Source organism: Neofelis nebulosa, chromosome 1 (genome assembly GCF_028018385.1).
Source record: "Neofelis nebulosa isolate mNeoNeb1 chromosome 1, mNeoNeb1.pri, whole genome shotgun sequence".
NCBI lineage: Eukaryota > Metazoa > Chordata > Mammalia > Carnivora > Felidae > Neofelis > Neofelis nebulosa.
Window position 1 is genome coordinate 213874573 of NC_080782.1, and position 18320 is coordinate 213892892.

The following is an 18320-nucleotide window of genomic DNA, read 5'->3' on the forward strand; positions in this document are numbered from 1 at the left end:
CCCAAGAGAAAAAACAATGTATCTAATAAAACCCCAAATATTTGTTAGAAATAAGATAGAAATGCAAAGACGGGAACATAATCAGTTACATAGTTCACTTTGTCTGCTTGATAAAAATCCTGGTTGGAAGAAGCCCTCTTCTTGGAGCTCAGGCTAGAGAGAAATTCTTTGGGGGCATCTTTTAAATGATAGCGGTGTGTGAATGAACCACATTCTCAAACAACACCCTCATGAAAGACTTGGACTTCTCAGACTGTGACAGAGTAGCTTTCATCAGACCAACATTCCTACTAAGAACTTTTATAAAATGGATAAAATGCAAAAAATGTCTGCTTGTTGGTATCAAAAGCAATTGGAACAGCCACAACAGGATCTTGGACAAGACAGGTATAAGGAAGGAAGCCAATATTTTGCCACGTTCTCCCTAAGATATTTGCTGATTTCTAAATTTCTCAGGACGAGAAGCCAAGCATACTGCAGTATTGAAATCAGGCCAAATGTAGGTGAGCTTGGGCCAGCACAAATCTTCAAGGCCAACATCATCTCAGTGTGACCGACGACCTGTGAACTAAAGACACAGATTATCTGCCCCCACCCCCTCAGCAGACAATAGTAGTGCCAAGGTACCATAACTGCAATAGACACTGACGTTCGAAAGTGACGGTCAAAGGGACGGGGTGGGAGACATAAGGGGACAAGAGTACATAGCAGCCACTGGTCCAAAGCAATTCTGAAATCCATTTGGGCATATGTTGCCAGTTCCTCGATTAGGGCTCAGTTGTAGGAGTTGTTTTCCTAGGCTCCTGGTTCTACCAATCTTGTCTCCTCCTTCTTGGGTATTAATTCATAATTTCCTTTTCCACAAGAAATGGCCTGTATTTGCAGCTAAGTAGCTATCTCAGCCTGCTTCCCGCCTGTATAAGGTTAGAAACCCAGAAGTTCTTTATATCTTGAACTACCTCCATCCCTTTTTGTCCAAGATCATGATGCTCTATCAATATAATTCTCTCAAAGATCACTGGGATTCCTACAAAGAGCAGTGGGATCCACTCCACTAAACAAAAGGCCCACTCACAGGTCTTTTGGAGAGAGACCCCCGTCTGTATTGTGCTGAAAGTCAGGGTGCTGAGGACCAATACCTTTAAGATTCTCAGGAAATTTTTGTCCCATTCTAACAGTCTGTAACACACATTTTCTGAAATCTTAATAATCTTACAGCTGCACCCTTGAGATAATCTTTATCCTGAGATCAGGTCCTATATTAAGAGCTTTTGCAAAATGAGGAGGCAGGGAATAAAATACAGCTTTATTTTTACACTCAGTAATCCCTGGATCCTTTATATTTTCTCCAGTTTCTCCTTGAAACCAGAAAAGTTTCTCCATAGCATCTCTCTCTTTGTCTTTCTCTTACATAAAACCTCATCATACATGGCTAAAAATAACCAATTAGCACTTTCGACATTCTTGCTGGAAATCTCCTTACACGGGTTCATGATTTCATTAAGTACATTTTCTGTTGTCCATGTTACCTCAGGCAACGGTTTCCTGTATTTTCTGCCTCATTACATGGGTTGCCTTTCCTTCAGCCTCTTGTAATAGCCTCCTCACTGTCCTTTCCAGTGCATCACAATTCCCATGAGGATCCTCTAGTGTCTTCCTGCATCCTGGTCCCAAAGCTAATGCGGCACACTTGAAGGTTTTGTTTCAACCACATGCTACATCTAAGTGTTACCTTCTCTTGCACTTATCTATGTCTTTAAATAATTTATTCTCAGCTCTCATAATTCTGTGGATTGGTCAGCTGAAGCAATACAATTCTTGCTTGAGGTCTCTCACACACTTGCAGTCAGACGGTGGTAGGGCTGCAGTCATCTGAAAGCTTGACTGAGTCAGATTTCCAAGGGCTTATTCACTCTTATATCTGGCATCCCAAACGTTCTTTCTCTTTCTCTCATTCTCTCTCTGTCTTTCCAATGGAAACTTATCTTCCAAGATCTTTCAGGGCCCTCCACGTGGCTCAACTGTTTATGGCCTGGTGGTCTCTACATAGTTGTACTTCCTGACAGCGAGATTCTCACAGGGAGCATCCCAAAAGCGAATGTTCCAAGAAGTCAAGTGACCAGCAAGACTTATGACTCAGCTTCAGAAGTCAAATAGTGTCAAAGATGATGTATCTATCGGTCAGGAGTGAGTCACAGGGCGATCCTCGATTAAAGGGGAGGGACTAATAAAAGGGCAAAAATACTGGAGGCACAATTCATTGGAGGCACATCTTTGGAGATGAACTCATATAGTAAAACCATTGAAAAACAAAGAGAAAACTGAGAAAAGCAGTCAAATAAAATATGACATATTACCTTCAAAGGGCCAACAATACAACTGATGCCAACTTTTCAAAAATAAAATGATGGCATCCAGAAGATAATAGAATTGCATTTGTAAGTGCTGTGAGAAAATAGCTGCCAACCTGAAGTTATATATCTAACAAAAATGTCTTACAAAAATGAAAAATGTAAAGAGATATATTTTACAATAGCATCAAAGAACATCAGAATCCTAGAATTAAATCTAAAGAAATATGTGCAAGACTTCTCCACTGAATAAGAGACATTTTTTAAAGACTTATAGATTCAGAGCAATCAAACTCAAAATTCAAGCCAATACTTGATAAAATTCACTGATTCTTCTTATGGAAATGAAAAGAGCCAAAAATAAACAGAGTGATCTAGAGAACACAGCTGGGGTCTTATTCGACTGTATGTCAACTCCTATTATAAGTTCAGGGTGGTGATGACGCAAGAGTAGACAAACTGACCTATGGAACTTGAGAGAGACATCAGAAACAGACCCACGTATATATGGTCACTTGGTTAATAACAGTTGCAAAACTGTAAATGCAGCAGGAAAGAATTTATTTGTTCAATAAATGCTGCTGGATCCATTAGATGCCCATATGGGCGGGGGTGGGGGGTGGGAATGTGACTTGAGCCCTGTTGTTGACTGAATTGCTTTCCTGCAAATTCATATATTGAAGCCCTAACCCTCAATGTGATTGTATTTGGAAATAGGGCCTTTAAGGAGGTAATTAAGGTTAAATGAGGTGATAAATGTAGGTGCCTAATCCAATGGGACTAGTGTCCTTAGAAGAAGAGGAGGAGACACCAGGAATGCAAGTGCACAGAGGAAAGGCCACGTGAGGACACGGTGAGAAGGCAACCATCTGAAAGCCAAGGAGAGAGACCTCAGGAGAAACAATTCTGCTTAAACCTTGATTTTGGACTTCCAGCCTCCAAAACTGTGAGAGAATAAATTGCGGTTGTTTAAGCCGCCCAGTCTGTGGCATTTGTAATGGCAGCACTGGCAGACTAATATGGATTTGGATACTGTGTAGGGGGGAGCTACCCAAATATATGGAAGTAGCTTTGGAACTGGGTATTGTGTAAAGGCTGGAAAAGTTTTGAGGCACAAGTTAGGAAAAGCCTGGAGACTGTCAGTGGGAATGTGGACATTCAAGGTAGGTCTGGTGAGGTCCCAGAGAGAAATCAGGAACATGTTCCTGGGCAATGGAGAAAAGGTGATCCTTGTTATAAAGAGGCAAAGACCTTGGTTGGATTGTGTTCTAGTGTTTTACATAAAGTAGAACCTGAGGGGATGAAGTTGGATATTTAGCTGAGGAGCTTTCTAAGCAGAGTACCAAAGGTGTGGCCTGGTTTCTCCTTACTGCTTATAGTAAAGTGTGATTAGAGAGAGGTAAATTAAAGTAAATGTAAGGAATTGCTAATTAAATGGAGTCAGAAATGGAAGATCTGGAAAATTCTCAGACTATCCATATTTGAAAAAATGAGAAAGCACATGCTGAAGAGCCCACCAAGGGTGTGGCTGGACAATCACCGTATCAAGAGATGATCTGCATATCTAAGCAGCCATTTCAGTGGAAGCCAGGACCAGAGATGGGATTATACCAGGAGAGACACTGCCAGCTTGGACTAAAAGGGACAGATTCCAAGCAAAATGATTCCAAGCCTCCTAGGATTTTACAGGAGGGGACAATAGAGCTATGTGACTGTAAACATGCATTGTCCTTCAAGGCAAGGGATGAATGGTCCCAAGGGTGATTCAGAGATGGGCAGACCTGTCACCACAGGCTCAGAGGGCACCAGGCCTAGAGGGCAAGGCTGTCTTCTTCTTGGCTTTGGAGGGCCAGGTTGCTGCCACCTCATGCCTCAGGGAGAAGGTTGTTACCCAGAGCCTTGGTGGGCTGTGGAGGGGATGCTGCTGACCCAGGGGACCCAGAAGGATTGTTGTGGAGCCTGAAGGTCTAGTGGAATTTGCCTTAGTAGGTTTTGGACTTATTTGGGATTCATTATCTCTTTCTTTTTATCCATTTTTTTCCATTTAGAATGGAAATGTCCCTATCTCATGCCTATTGACTATCTATTTTTTTTAAGTTTATTTATGTTGAGAGAGAAAGAGAGAGAGAGAGTGGGGGAAGGGCAGAGAGAGAGGGAAAGAGAATACCAAGCAGGCTCTGCACAGTCATCACAGAGCCCAATGTAGAGCTCAAGCCCATGAACAGTGAGATCATGACCTGAGCCGAAGTCAAGAGTTGGACACGTAACTGGCTGAGCCACCCAGGTGCCCCCCACCATTTATTTTAGAAGCACCTAACGTGCCTGGTGTCACAGGTCCACAGCTGCAAAGGAAGTTTGCCTCGGGATGAATCCCATCTTAAGACTCACCCACACCTGATGTAGATGATGTTTAGATGACACCTAGGACTTGGAGTGGATGCTGGGATGGGTAAAGACTTTTGGAGCTGTTGGGATGGAGGAAAGATATTCTGCATGTGAGATGGACATGAATTTTGTGTTAAAATATGCATAGCTGCGCTATATGTAATCCACCAAAATTGGCAACTATCCAAATGCCCATCAACAGTAAAAGAGATAAAGAACATCAGTGTATCCATACAACGCAATACTATACAGGATAGCATCCATTCTCCATAACTACATGCGGCAACAGGCATGAACGTCACAAACGTGGCTGAGTAAAAGAAGTGAATCACAAAACAGCACGTAACACATGATCCCATAGACAGAAAATGCAGAAACAGTCAAACGTAATTTATGATGTTAGGAATCAGGAAAGCGGACACCCTTGGATGGGAATAGCTGTGGAGAGGAGCAATGAAGGGCTCCTGCAAAGCCGGTCACATTCTCTTTCTCAAGCTGGGCCCTGGTTACACAGGTATATCCCATTCGTGAAAATTCATGGCACTGTATTCTTATTATGTGTGCACTTTCCCATAAGTATGTAATGCTTTGGTAAAGTTCTTTTTAATGAAAAAGAAAAAAAGATGTTTTCAGATCAATTAAATACAGAGAATTCATAACCAGCAGATGCAGAGTAAAGACCATGAACTTTTCAGGAAGAAGAGAATGATCCCAGATGAAAGCATGGAAGTAAAAGAAAGTTTGAAGAATAACAGAGGATAAATAAGAATGTCAAACTAGGGGCACCTGGGTGGCGCAGGTGGTTGAGCATCCAACTCTTGATTTCGGTTCAGGTCATGATCCCAGTGTTGTAGGATCAAGCCCTGCATCAGGCTTGAGCTGGGTGTGGAGCCTGCTTAAGATTCTCTCTCTCTCTCTCTCTCTCTCTCTCTCTCTCTCTCTCTCTCTCTCTCTGCCTCTCTCTCCCACTCACAAGTGGTCTCTCTCTCTCTCTCTCTCAAATTAAAAAAAATGAATGTCAAACTAAATAACTATTGACTATATAAAACAATAAGAATATTATCTAAGGAAGTGTAAAATATATGTAGACTTAAAATTTATGACAATAGCACAAGAGGTAACAAGGCAAACTGTTCTCCATCCTTACATTTTCCAGGAAATGATAACAAGTATTCATTCATAATAGATTCTGGTAAGTCTAGTGCATATATTGAAATCCCCGAGGCAAACACTAAAAGAACAGTAAAATAATTTATAACCAAAGGCAAATAAATAAAAAGAGGAAAATGGTATAGTAATAAATTAAAAACTTGATTAGTTCAAAAGAGGCATGAAAGAGGAAAAATTAATGAAGGAAATCAATAGTAAAATAGTAGGACATAAGCACACGAAATAGCAATTTCATCAATATACATGAGCTAAAAAATCTAAAACTAAAATTTTCAGACTAGATTTTAAGAAATCTATGCTGCTTATGACAGACATACTTTTAAGACATGAACACAAAAATAGTGAAGTAAGAAAAGGAAAGCAGTTATGCCAGGCACATACTCACTGAAAGAAATCTGTGGGCTACACTAACATCAGACAAAGTAGACTTTTTAAGAAATAGCAGAATACTACTGTACTGCACACTTAAAAATGGTTATAATGGTAGGAGCACCTGGGGGGCTCCGTCAGTTAAGTGTCCGACTTCGTCTCAGGTCATGATCTCATGGTTTGTGGGTTCAAGCCCCGCATCGGGCTCTGTGCTGACAGCTTAGAGCCTAGAGCCTGCTTCGGATTCTGTGTCTCCCTCTCTCTGCCCCTCCCCGACTCACACTCTGTGCCTCTCTCCAAAATAAATAAACGTCTAAAAAAAATTTCTTTTTGATGGTTACGATGGTAAATTTTGTGTGATGGGTTTTTTTTCCCACAGTTCAAATTTGTAACAATTAAAAAAAAAAGAGAAAGCAGCATTGCTAGAGATAAATCAGGATTTTATGATAAATGCATCAATCCACAAGGAAAATAAAGTAAACCTAAATTTGCATTTATATAGCATAGCCTCAAAATATATAATGCAAAAACTGAAAGAATTAACAGGGGAAATAGAGAAAAGGACCCTTTTGGTAACAGATAAACAGAACTGAATTTCATAACTCTTGTCTCTCATAATGTTCTCACCATGCGGCCTCTGGACCCAAAGCAGGGTAATTAATTTCAGATATGCAGATCAATAGTAGCTTGGCTTGGCCTACAGATACCTTTTAGGGTATCTAGAAGAATGCACAGTGTGCACATGCATCAGATAACCAAAATCCTCTAAAAGGAGAAAAGTAAATATTAAAATGAATCTCATCCAGCTTGCCAGGTAGAGCACAGACATACAAGCTTTCTTTTTTTTATTGCTGGGTGTTTTGGGCTTTTTCATACCTGACCATTTGCAACACAACTAGCCACGATTCCAGAAGAGACCCTTAGGCACGGGGGGCATACTGCATTTAGTAATATTTATGTGAAAAACTGTGTTTGGTGGCTCAGAGTTTATGTGTAACTGTGTTCGGTGATACATGTGTGAAACACTTTGTTTAATGGTGCGTGGTACATTTGCTACTGTGTTTATTGATACATGTCTGAAACACTACCAGATCCAAAAAGCATGACTATCGGCTTTTTCAAAAAGGCAGAAAGGTGCAATGAAAAATATTTGAGCTTTCAAACTGAACGTACATGGATTACAATCCCAATTTGACAATTTTATAACTTGTATCCTGGGGCAAATCTCTAAACTTCACTGAGTATGTTTCCTGTTCTAAAATGGATCTCCTTTCAGATGTTTTGGAGGATCAGAGAAAAGGACCATAAAGCATCGAGCCTCAGCCTGCTGCACATACTGGCAGTCACCGAAGTCACCTCTCCTTGTGGAAGACCTCAAGGTTTCCGAGTCAAGTCCATCCCACCAAATTCGAGCACATCTGATCAATTCCTAACGCAAACTCTGCAGGCCTTCAGAACAAGGTCTTCTCCACAGAAACAAACTTATGCCTAAGCCTTTGCAACACCAACAATGGGCTTCAAACGTACTGATATTCAGAAAGTGGCTCAACCATAGAAGATGCCATTTAAATTTTCCTCTATCCTTTGCCGAAGAAGCGGTAAAGCTTGACTGTTCCTTTTACCCAGAATTAAAAGAAAAGAAGGGGGATCTTAGGATTCTGCACGCTCATATTGCTTTTTTATAAAATGTCTTATTTATGTGAAAGAGAGAGAGAACAAGCAGAGAAAAGCAGGACAGAGGATCCAAAGCAGGTTCTGCACTGACAGCAGAAAGCTCGATGCAGGGCTCAAACTCACAAACCATGAGATCGTGACCTAAGCCAAAGTTGGACCTTAAAGGACTAAGCCACCCAGGCACCCCTCATACTGCTTTTGAGATAAAATATAGATATAATAGTGTGCAAATTCTCTTGAAGTGAAATTTTAATTTATGTACCCCTTTTCTCTGACAAATCCTCTCATTATGTAAGGAGCATTTCCTAAAAATCAGCTGGTATAAAACAAGATGCTCCATAAGGCCCTGGATACGGGGGGAAGGGAAGAGTTGCTGTGCTTTTGGTTTAGATTCGTCGCATAAAACCCAAGCTTTTGCTATTTCACCAGGTCTTAAATATAAAAAGAAAAAGGAGAGGGAAGTATGAGTAAAATACGATCATAGTATATATTTTCCATTTCCCAAATCACCTAGCCCAGGACCCTACAAAACTAAGAGTGAGAAATCACCTCAGCCATAAGGGACAACCATCCCTACTCTCAGTGACAGTGGAAAATCCATCATCTTTCCAGGCTGCTGTGCACTCGGGTGTTTCAGAGAGAGCTCACCAAGCAAAGAGCAGATGCTACAGAAGAGATCACTTCTGGCAGACAACTGGGCCCCAACTGTCCCCAGGCTCAGCTGTCTCCTTCCCCTCAGGGCAGAGCAGATGCTTAGCAAGAAGGAAACCTCTGTGAAGTGGGTTTCCAAGTTCAATTCGATGTGGACAAGCTTCAGGCCTGGTCAAACATGCATTTCATGAACTTTTTCTCATAAAGTAATCTAAGTAACTAAAATTACTAACCCTCGGTCTATGAAACATTTTTTCATTAAAATTTCTTCTTTGGTTTGCTTTAGAAAGCATGGGTTCTAGCTAAGGTAACTGTTTAAAACAACAACAAAAACTCGTGGCACAAAACTGGGTTCTTTCCATTTTCAATGGTTAAATGTAGTCTATAAATGTGACTCTTATAGTTGATAATCTTGAAGCTTTTGTATGTGTGTGAGAGAGAGAGAGAGATGAGAGAGAGAGCATGAGCAGGGGGGGGGAGAGAGGAAGAGAGAGAGAATCCCAAGGAGACTCCATGCTATCAGTGGGGAGCCCATTGTGGGGCTCGAATTCACAAACTGAACCATGAGATGATGACCTGAGCTGAAATCAAGAGTCGGACGCTTAAGCAACTGAGCCACCCAGGTGCCCCTATTTGAAGCTTCTTTAAAATACAAACTTGGATATCTAGTTCATTTATCTTCCAAGTTTTATTTTGGTCTTTTTGAGGGAATGTGGGCAACCGGCTGCATGGTATTATCATTATGACAGTGTGGGATCCCAGAAAACAAAAAATAGTAGCCTTATGGGAAGAAGTCATATGAGGAGCAGAAAGGTAATACTTATATCTACTCCCTGTTCCAGTTTACTCCTAGTCTCCAGAAGAAAAAAAAAATTTATATATATATAAATTATATATATATATATATATACATATATATATATATCTCATACATACATATGTGTGTATTTCCAATATATATATATATTGGAAACTATATATATGTATAATATATGTATATATACTGGAAACTACAGCTCCAAACTTTGTACTTGTTGCTTGATTTTTTTGACCACTTGTCTAAAACACTGGTTTGGTCAAATCACAAAAGAAGTCAAACTTATTTGACTTTCCTCACTCTCTTCTCATTGTTCCAACACCAGAAGAGTGTTAATGAGGAGAAACAAGTGGAAGTATTCACATGGCAAAGAAAGAGGGCTGGGGGAGAGGAAGAGATTCACATAATCCAGAAAACTGAAATACGTCCCAGAATGAATGAATGAATGAATGAATGAATGAATGAAAATTATAGATACATTGAGTTAGGTGAAGACTGGGGCACTAAGATATAAATACAGAGATAGAGATAGAGATGATAGAGATAAATATAGAGATAGACAAAGATAAAAAAGAAGGCCACACTATCATTGGAGACATTGTAAAGCTGCTCAGGTATATAATACACTCTCTTAACATAAGTTATTGTGCATTAAGCATTTTCAAAACAGATTTTCATGGTTTCTTCATCTATAGAAGGTTTTGTTACTTTCAGGGAACAGTATAAAAATAACTCAGATGGCATTATCATAACCAGAGAGAGAAGGACAAAAGAATGCTAACTACCTTAAGTGCTTTATGTTTTTAAAAGAGTTTCTTTTATATTAGAAATCTAGTTGCTTGTGGATTAGAGAAGGGCAGAAGAGGTTACAAAAGGGTTAAAGTCACCTCGGAGAATCATTGAATTACAAGCATAACCCATGACCAGGCCACTAACTGTTTTCTAGTGTTTTATGTAAAACTCAAAATTGAATTTGCCAACAGACATGGAAAATTAAATTCCCCTGAGAAAGTTGCAAGAGCCTACATTTTGCTACAGGAGAAATAGAACATTAATGGAAGTTGCACAATATCTGTCTTTTTTAATCAAAATCTCAACAGGCCCTTGAACAGTAGCATGCCTCAAAGGAAGCACCACTGAGAGAGGAAGAAAAGCTCCCCTCCGTGCAAGACCCGCCATGTCTATTAGGAACATGCATGATGGATGAGGGGCGCTCAGCCAGAGAACAGATCACATCTTTGAGTGGCTGAACATGCATTTAGATTGTTCATATGTTCCTGGTGATTTGAGCAAAGGAACTACCAAATGGTTTTTTAAGTACTTTGATTTCTAGACCTGTAGACCCAATGAAAGAAGAACTAACAGGCTAAAAGAAAGGCAGTAAGGCAAGGCATAACATGCACCAAACTCAGAAGAGGTGTTCTGGCACTGAAGCTTGACCATGAAAAATTCTGTGACTTGCATAAGTTAACCTTGATTTTCTTACATGTAGAAGAAAGATAATAATGCTACCTGCTTCGCAGGATTGCAGTGCCACTATACACATGAAGGGCTAGACTGACATTGGTTTTTAGTACACCATCATTCCTGATGCCAACATTTAATTAGGAAATGCTCTGGTGTGTCCAGTACAGGAATCAGGGTGGCATATTGCCCAGGGAGGGACCAGAAGGCTGTCCTCTCAGAGGCTTCAGGGAATTTTGTCCATTGTCTTTGTCAATTTATTATAATACAGGGGCCAGGCCTCAGTTAGGTCGACTCAGATCCCTGATTTTTCAGCACCATGAAAATAAACCTTTTCTTGAATAGTAAAATCACTTCAACCAACCTCATGGTACTGCTATGTAAAACCAAAATCCTTTTCTTCAGCAAATGGTGTTGGGGAAACTGGACAGCCACATGGAAAAGAATGAAACTGGACCACTTTCTTTCACCATACACAAAACTAAACTCAAAATGGGTTAAAGACCTAAATGTAAAACCTGAAATCATAAAAGTCCTTGAAGAGAACACAGGTAGTAATCTCTCTCTCTCTCTCTCTCTCTCTCTGACACTGGCCATAGCAACATTTTTCTCGATATGTCTCTTGAGATAAGGGAAATAAAAGCAAAAATAAACTCTTGGTACTACATCAAAATAAAGTTTCTGCAGTGAAGGAAATAATAAATGAAACTAAAAGGCAACACAATGAACAGGAGAAGATATTTGCAAATGATACGCAATAAAGAGTACCCAAAATATATAAAGAACCGATACAACTCAACGCCAAAAACCAAATAATCCAACTAAATAATGGGCAGAAGATATGAACAGACATTTCTCCAAAGAAGACAAACAGATGGCCATAGACCCAGAAAAAGATGCTCAACATCACTCATCATCACGGAAATGCAAACCAAAACTACAATGATAGGGCGAACTGGGAGGTTCAGTCGGTTAAGCATCCAACTCTTGATTTTGGCACAGATCATAATCCTGTGGTTCATAGATTTAGCCCCAAGTCAGGCTCTGTGCTGACAGTAGAGAGCCTGCTTGGGATTCTCTCTCTCCCTTTCTCTCTGCTTCTCCTCCACTTGCACTCTCTCTGTCTCTCGCTCTCTCAAAATAAATAAATAAACATTTAAAAAACCACAATGAAATATCATCTCTCACCTGTCAGATGGCTGAAATAAAAAATATGAGAAACAGCAAGTGTTGGCTAGGATGTAGAGAGAAAAGAACCCACATGCACTGTTGGTGGGAATGCAAACTGGTGCATCCACTGTGGAAAACAGCATGGAGGTTTCTCAAAAAATTAGCAACAGAGCTACCATATGATCCAATAATTCCACTGATGGGTATTTACCCCCAAAATATGAAAACACTAATTCAAAAAGCTATAGGCACACCCCTATGTGGATTGCCTCATTACTTTCTGCAATAATTATTTATGGAAGCCCCCCAAGTTCCCATCAATAGATGAATGGATAAAGAAGATGTGAGATATATAGATATATATACATACACACAATGGAATATTATTCAGTCATAAAAAGAATAAAATCTTGCCATTTGCAACTACATGGATAGAGCTAGAGAGTATAATGCTAAGCAAAATAAGTCAGCCAGAGAAAGACAAATACCATATGATCTCTCACATGTATGTAGAATATAGAATATGTAGAATTAAAGAAACAAAATGAATGAGCAGAGGCAAAAAACAGAGAGAGAGACAAACCAAGAAACAGACCCTTAACTATAGAGAACAAACTGATGGTGACCACAGGAAGGATGGGTGGGGGGTGGGGGGGAAATCGGAGATGGGGATTAAGGAGTATACTTATCTGGGTGCCTGGGTAGCTCAGACTGAGCATCTGACTCTTGATTTCAGCTCAGGTCATGATCTCTAAGTTCCATGAATTCGAGCCCTGCATTGGGCTCTACACTGACAGTGAGGAACCTGCTTGAGATTCTCTCTCTCTCCCTCTCTCTCTGGCTCTTGCTCTCACACCAAATAAATAAATAAATATATAAATATATAAATAAACTTCAAAATAAAAATCAATAAAAATAAAGAGTATACTTATCATGATTAAAAAAAAATCCCAATTTGAGTCATTTCCAATGAAAATTCTAACTTGCATGCTTCTATTATGTGCAGCCCATTTTCTCCCTGGAAATAAGACCTATATGCAAAACCAAGTCACAGGCAGATGGAGGAAGGTTGTCTGTAGACAAGGACTCAGGTAAGTAGGTATTTGGGATATTTTAGGAGCCCATCTCTCTAAGGGCCCTCCAGTGTATTCTGGCCCCAGGGCTATCTGAGAGGTAAGCCTGGTTCCTGAGATCGGGCTTGGCTTTAGAGTCTATGCGGATGTTCCTTCTCCATTTTAGGGAGTCAGAGCACAGACACTGGTACAGGGAGTGCAAGTAGGAAGGTGGCAAGAGACAGAACTGAAAAGTGAGCATGCATTAGAGCCCATGCCTTTTATTAAAAACATCTACCAAAATATCTATGAATGTGAATGCCTTCTGGTCCTTAAGTGGGAGATGCTCTATTGGTTTTTCTGGCTGCAGGTTGGAAGGAAAAATACTTTTCAGGTTGTGTCCTTTCTGGAAGACTCTCTCCCATTATTTAGAAATGCCTCACTGTCAGTCATCTCCCCAGCTACATTGACCTGAGCTAGAAGCTGATCATTTACCATTGGATTACTTCATGCCTCCTGTGGGGTATTACTACAGCAGCATGGGCTCATGGTAACATACCGGGAGCAGGGCAGGGGGTCTACAGGCACGATTAAATGGCATATTAGCATTCAGCAAAGCAGGTAAAAGTGGGATACCAAGTTTTTGTGGGTTTTCCCAAGGATTCTTGAAGTAAACAACCAGTGCGTTTATTATTACTGGGCTCTCACATTTCTGTTTAAATACCCCCACGTGACTCTCAAGCTCATGCTGGCTTGAAATACAGCCATATGACAAAATGGCTGACTGATCAAACTTTACAAGAACTACTGTAAAAAAATGTTTCTACAGAAAGGTTCTCTTTTTGAAATCAGAGGTTCATACCACGGTCAAAAAAAAAAAAAAAACTGTAATCCCCAGGGGACTTTAACTATTATTGTTTGCCTATTTGAAAAGTTAGTTTAAAAAATAATGGCCAACCAAAAGAAATGGAAAAAAAAATACTAATCACACCAAACAAAAAGAAAAAAAAGACAAACATTTAGGAATACTTGGAATAACAAACTACGTCACTTTTTTTTTTTAAATTTTTTTTTCAACATTTATTTATTTTTGGGACAGAGAGAGACAGAGCATGAACGGGGGAGGGGCAGAGAGAGAGGGAGACACAGAATCGGAAACAGGCTCCAGGCTCCGAGCCATCAGCCCAGAGCCCGACGCGGGGCTCGAACCCACGGACCGCGAGATCGTGACCTGGCTGAAGTCGGACGCCCAACCGACTGCGCCACCCAGGCGCCCCAAACTACGTCACTTTAAACAAGGAAATGGGAAATGAGAAATGTCTCTGATGATAAGAATATTTAGTAAGTGATTTCTTTGTACAAGCATTGCTCTAAGCATTTTACATGTACTATCTCATTTAGCTTTCACAAAATCCCTATGAAGTAGATGCTAATATCCCACCACAGGTGAGGAAACCGAAAACAAAGAGTTTATGGCATGTCCTTTGAAAAAGAAGACATGATTTTCACTGTTACCTCAGGCCATGTTTTAAGTGAACAGTTGTATTCAAGCACAGTGTACGATTACACATTCCGTGTTACTCCAGGTCGGAAGACATCACAACTTGTCAAATTGTGTACAAATCCTGTGTGACCAAGGCAGCACGGATTACTCTTTCAGAAAACCAGCGCTGTGGAAGCCTGTTCTATAATACAGTCAAGTCATTCCCTTAAAATGTGATGCCATGCTGTCAAGAGTTCAAGAAAGCTTGAGAAAATTCAGTTCGCCCGTAAAGTCAGTTTTAGCCCAATCTCCCAACACCCTGTTACAAAAGGGCTCCTCTGTACAACATCCAACAATAAGGATCAATGGGCATTAAATTAAGATGAGTAAGAGTCTGAAAGAGGGTGAGAGAGCAGGCAGCTGGCTGAGGTTTTTCCTTCGACCAAGACTGAATACTTCATCTCCCTCACGCGAGTAAAACGGCTGGCCCACACCTAATTAAACTGCACAAGCGATGGTGCTGTGCTACCTGTAAAGAATGACAGACAGATGGCCTCACCAGTAGTAAGCCACAGAAATCGATAGCTGACATTTACTCGATGAAATACAAATTGAGACTAGCTAGCTTCACTTTTTATTCAGAAAATTCATGTCTGTAATCAATGCCTGTGCATGGGTAGACTATGGAAATCGGTTTTAAATTGATTTGTTTCTTCCTTAGCTAATTACGGTGTACAAGCAAATGAACAATCAATTGCTAACTCTGCTTCTACTGTATACATTTCAATGAGCAAAACAAGTCTGTCAAAGATGGATATTATTATGGTCTTTTCAAAGAGAAGCTACTAAGCATTCCACATACACTGTAATACATCAGCTATTTAATGATAATTTAAAAGACTGTCTTATTTGTTGAACAAATACAAAACTTCCCCTGCTGTTATTAGTAAAGCTTATAGAAAGTTCTCAATTGATCAAGCACCTGCTTAGAAAAATAGAGCTTATCAGAGTATCTAGCACATAGAGAGTTCTCAGTCAATATTAGCTGTTAATGAGGTAGTGGGTGTTGCACAATGGAGAACAGTGGACTCAGAAAATCTGAGGTTTAAATCCTAAATCCATCACCCTTTGACGCAACAATTCTATTTCTGGTTAGAAGGCCTTATTTCTGTTGAAATAAGGGTTTATGTCTACCCTAAAAAAACGTGTAATTTAATTCACTATTCACAAAAGCTAAAAACTTGGAATCACCCTAATGTTCATCAATGGTAGAATGGATAACTAAATTGTGGCAAGTTCACAAATGAAATACCACACAGCAGTGAGAAAGAACGAACTCCTAGAACACACAGCACGGATGTATGTACGAAAGCTCATGGACATAAGGCTGAGTTGGGCACCGAAGAGGACATACTGCATGATTCTGTTTCTCTGAAGTTCAAGTACAAGGAAAATTCACAGATGGTGAAAGAGTTTGAATAGTGGTTACTTTGAGAAGAGTCATTGCCTGGCAAGATGCATGAAGGAGCCTTCAGGGGAGCTGGAAATGTTCCATTGATCCGAGTAGTGGTCACATAAGTATGTGCATACATAATGTCATCCAGCTGTCAACCTAAAATTCATGCGCTTTAATGTTACATCACAATTCTTTCACTTAGCGTATGACCTCAGACAAATTATCCTCTCTAAACCTCCATTTCCTCATCTCTGAAATGGGGATAATAATATCACTATTTCCCAGGATGGTTATGAGGTATAAGTACAATAATTCACATAGAGCACTTACCAAAGAGCTTTGTATGCAGTAAGTATTTGATTCATGTTTCCAATTACTGTCTGTCACTGAGAATGCCGTCATAAAAGTCAGGAAAACTGCTTGAGGAATCATAATTAAGGTAGAAGCGATCATTCCAAAACCATGTGAACCTGGTTTTAAGAAAAACAAATCCATCTAATCCTCCGTTTATAAACTTGAGTCAAAGTTTTAGATTCTTGGCTTCTAGAAACAACATTTCACACAGAATTCACTTCCATAACAAATCACTCTAATGAAGTTGAAGTATTATTCAACATAACCCAAAAGGTAAGTGTATTTTATTTGAAAGGCGTGTCTCGGGTAAAGCTAGGTATGTTCTCGTTAGCTGCAGTTTCTCTGGGGCCTAGACCCCCCATTCTGGAAATCTGATACTTGGAATAGCACACTGATTCTAGAGACTCTACTGGACTTGCAAACCAGTATAATGTAATGTATAACTAAATTGTTATACATTTCTACAGCAGTGATTTTCTATGGGAGGCCAGTGACCAGAGGAGTTTAGAGTACTTAGTAGCTTCTTGCCTGACCATAGCTAAAAAATGAATTACTGGTCTTAAAAACTGCTGCATTATTTCTTGGGAGAGCTGAGGAGTATGAGTGGCTTGGTTTTATCATGAATATTGCTGCAAAATCCCTAAGGTTATAGGACTGGACATGAGGACTATAAACTTGAGGTGCTAGCTTAGAATGGCACAGGAGCCTTCAGAAAATCCCCAGGCATACGGGAAACCTTGTACTATTGGGAATTCTTGTCTTTAGACATTTTTCAAATATTTTCTAATAAATAATATAATGTGTCAATCCATTTTGAAATATTGATATGAACCAATAAAAGACTGTCGCTGACCAGGGAAGTGTGAGCATGGAGAAAAGAGAACACGCAGTCTCCCATATGTGTGCTAAGCAAGCATTGTGGGTCACTGGCTGCCTTCAACACCCCCAGCCCATGGAGGGGGTCCTCTGGCCTGCTTCTTCTTCCACATCAGCGCTGTTCGGTTGAATAGTGATGATGGAATGTTTTATAGCTGCTCTGTCCCATACTGTAGCCACTAGCCATGTGTGGTATTCAGCAACTGAAATGTGGCTAATGTGACTAAGGAACTGAATTTTTCATTGCATCGAGTTTTCATTCATTTAAATTTAAGCAGCCGCATGTGGCTAGTGGTTATTGTATTGGGAATACAGTTCATGCCCATCGGATCTTGATGAACCCAGACTCTTCCACTTGGGAAGACATCAGTGTCCTGTCCTTGCAGACTCAATCCTTCCCACAGTCTGAGCCAATCTTAAAGAAAAGAAGACACAATCCAGCTGTTTCCATCCCATCACCCAGCTTGGCTGCCCCTCCAGTCTGGTCAGTCACTCATGAGGCCCAGCTGCTCAGGTAGCCTGCGTGTCACTGCATTTTGGGTCCAATCCTTCCTTCTGCCCCGCCCCCCCCCCCCCCCCCCCCCCCGTCTCCTGTCCCAGTCCTGCTGGGAATAGCAACCCAGGTGGCTGAGGCCTGAAGACTCTCTCTACTCCTCCCACTGCTGCTCCCTGCAGCTCCACCTCTGAGTGAGCTGCTGTGATGAATGGGTTGAATGCCCAGGAGCACGACATGACCAGCCACCTGCATTTGATTTTCACACACTATCAGAATCTGCCACTGTTCTGCCCATTAAGCACTCAGCAACCACCTCTGATTCAGGCTAGAGAAATTATTTGAGTTCCCCACCCCAGCGCTGCCTGAACTTTCTCCTTCACCCCAATGCTGCTGCTTCTTTCTCCCCATCGGGTCTGTGGTTACGGCTGGGGTCCAGATTCTTAATCCAGCCTAAAGTCATTCCAAGTTAAATTGTGTTCCCAGTAGAATTGCAAATACCCAAACATCAACGTACAGCTAGACTGAAGATTTCATTTAAATCCACAAATGATC

The 18320-nt window shown here is 40.5% G+C and overlaps 1 long non-coding RNA gene across 1 annotated transcript in view; it reads right to left on the reverse strand.

Annotated features, from left to right (window-relative positions):
* The window catches only part of LOC131484915 (uncharacterized), a 38391-nt gene that overhangs the window by 14350 nt on the left and 5721 nt on the right, over nt 1-18320 (reverse strand). The window contains exon 3 of the long non-coding RNA XR_009248496.1: nt 16373-16512. This is a non-coding gene — a long non-coding RNA (uncharacterized LOC131484915). The remainder of the gene's footprint in view (nt 1-16372; nt 16513-18320) is intronic.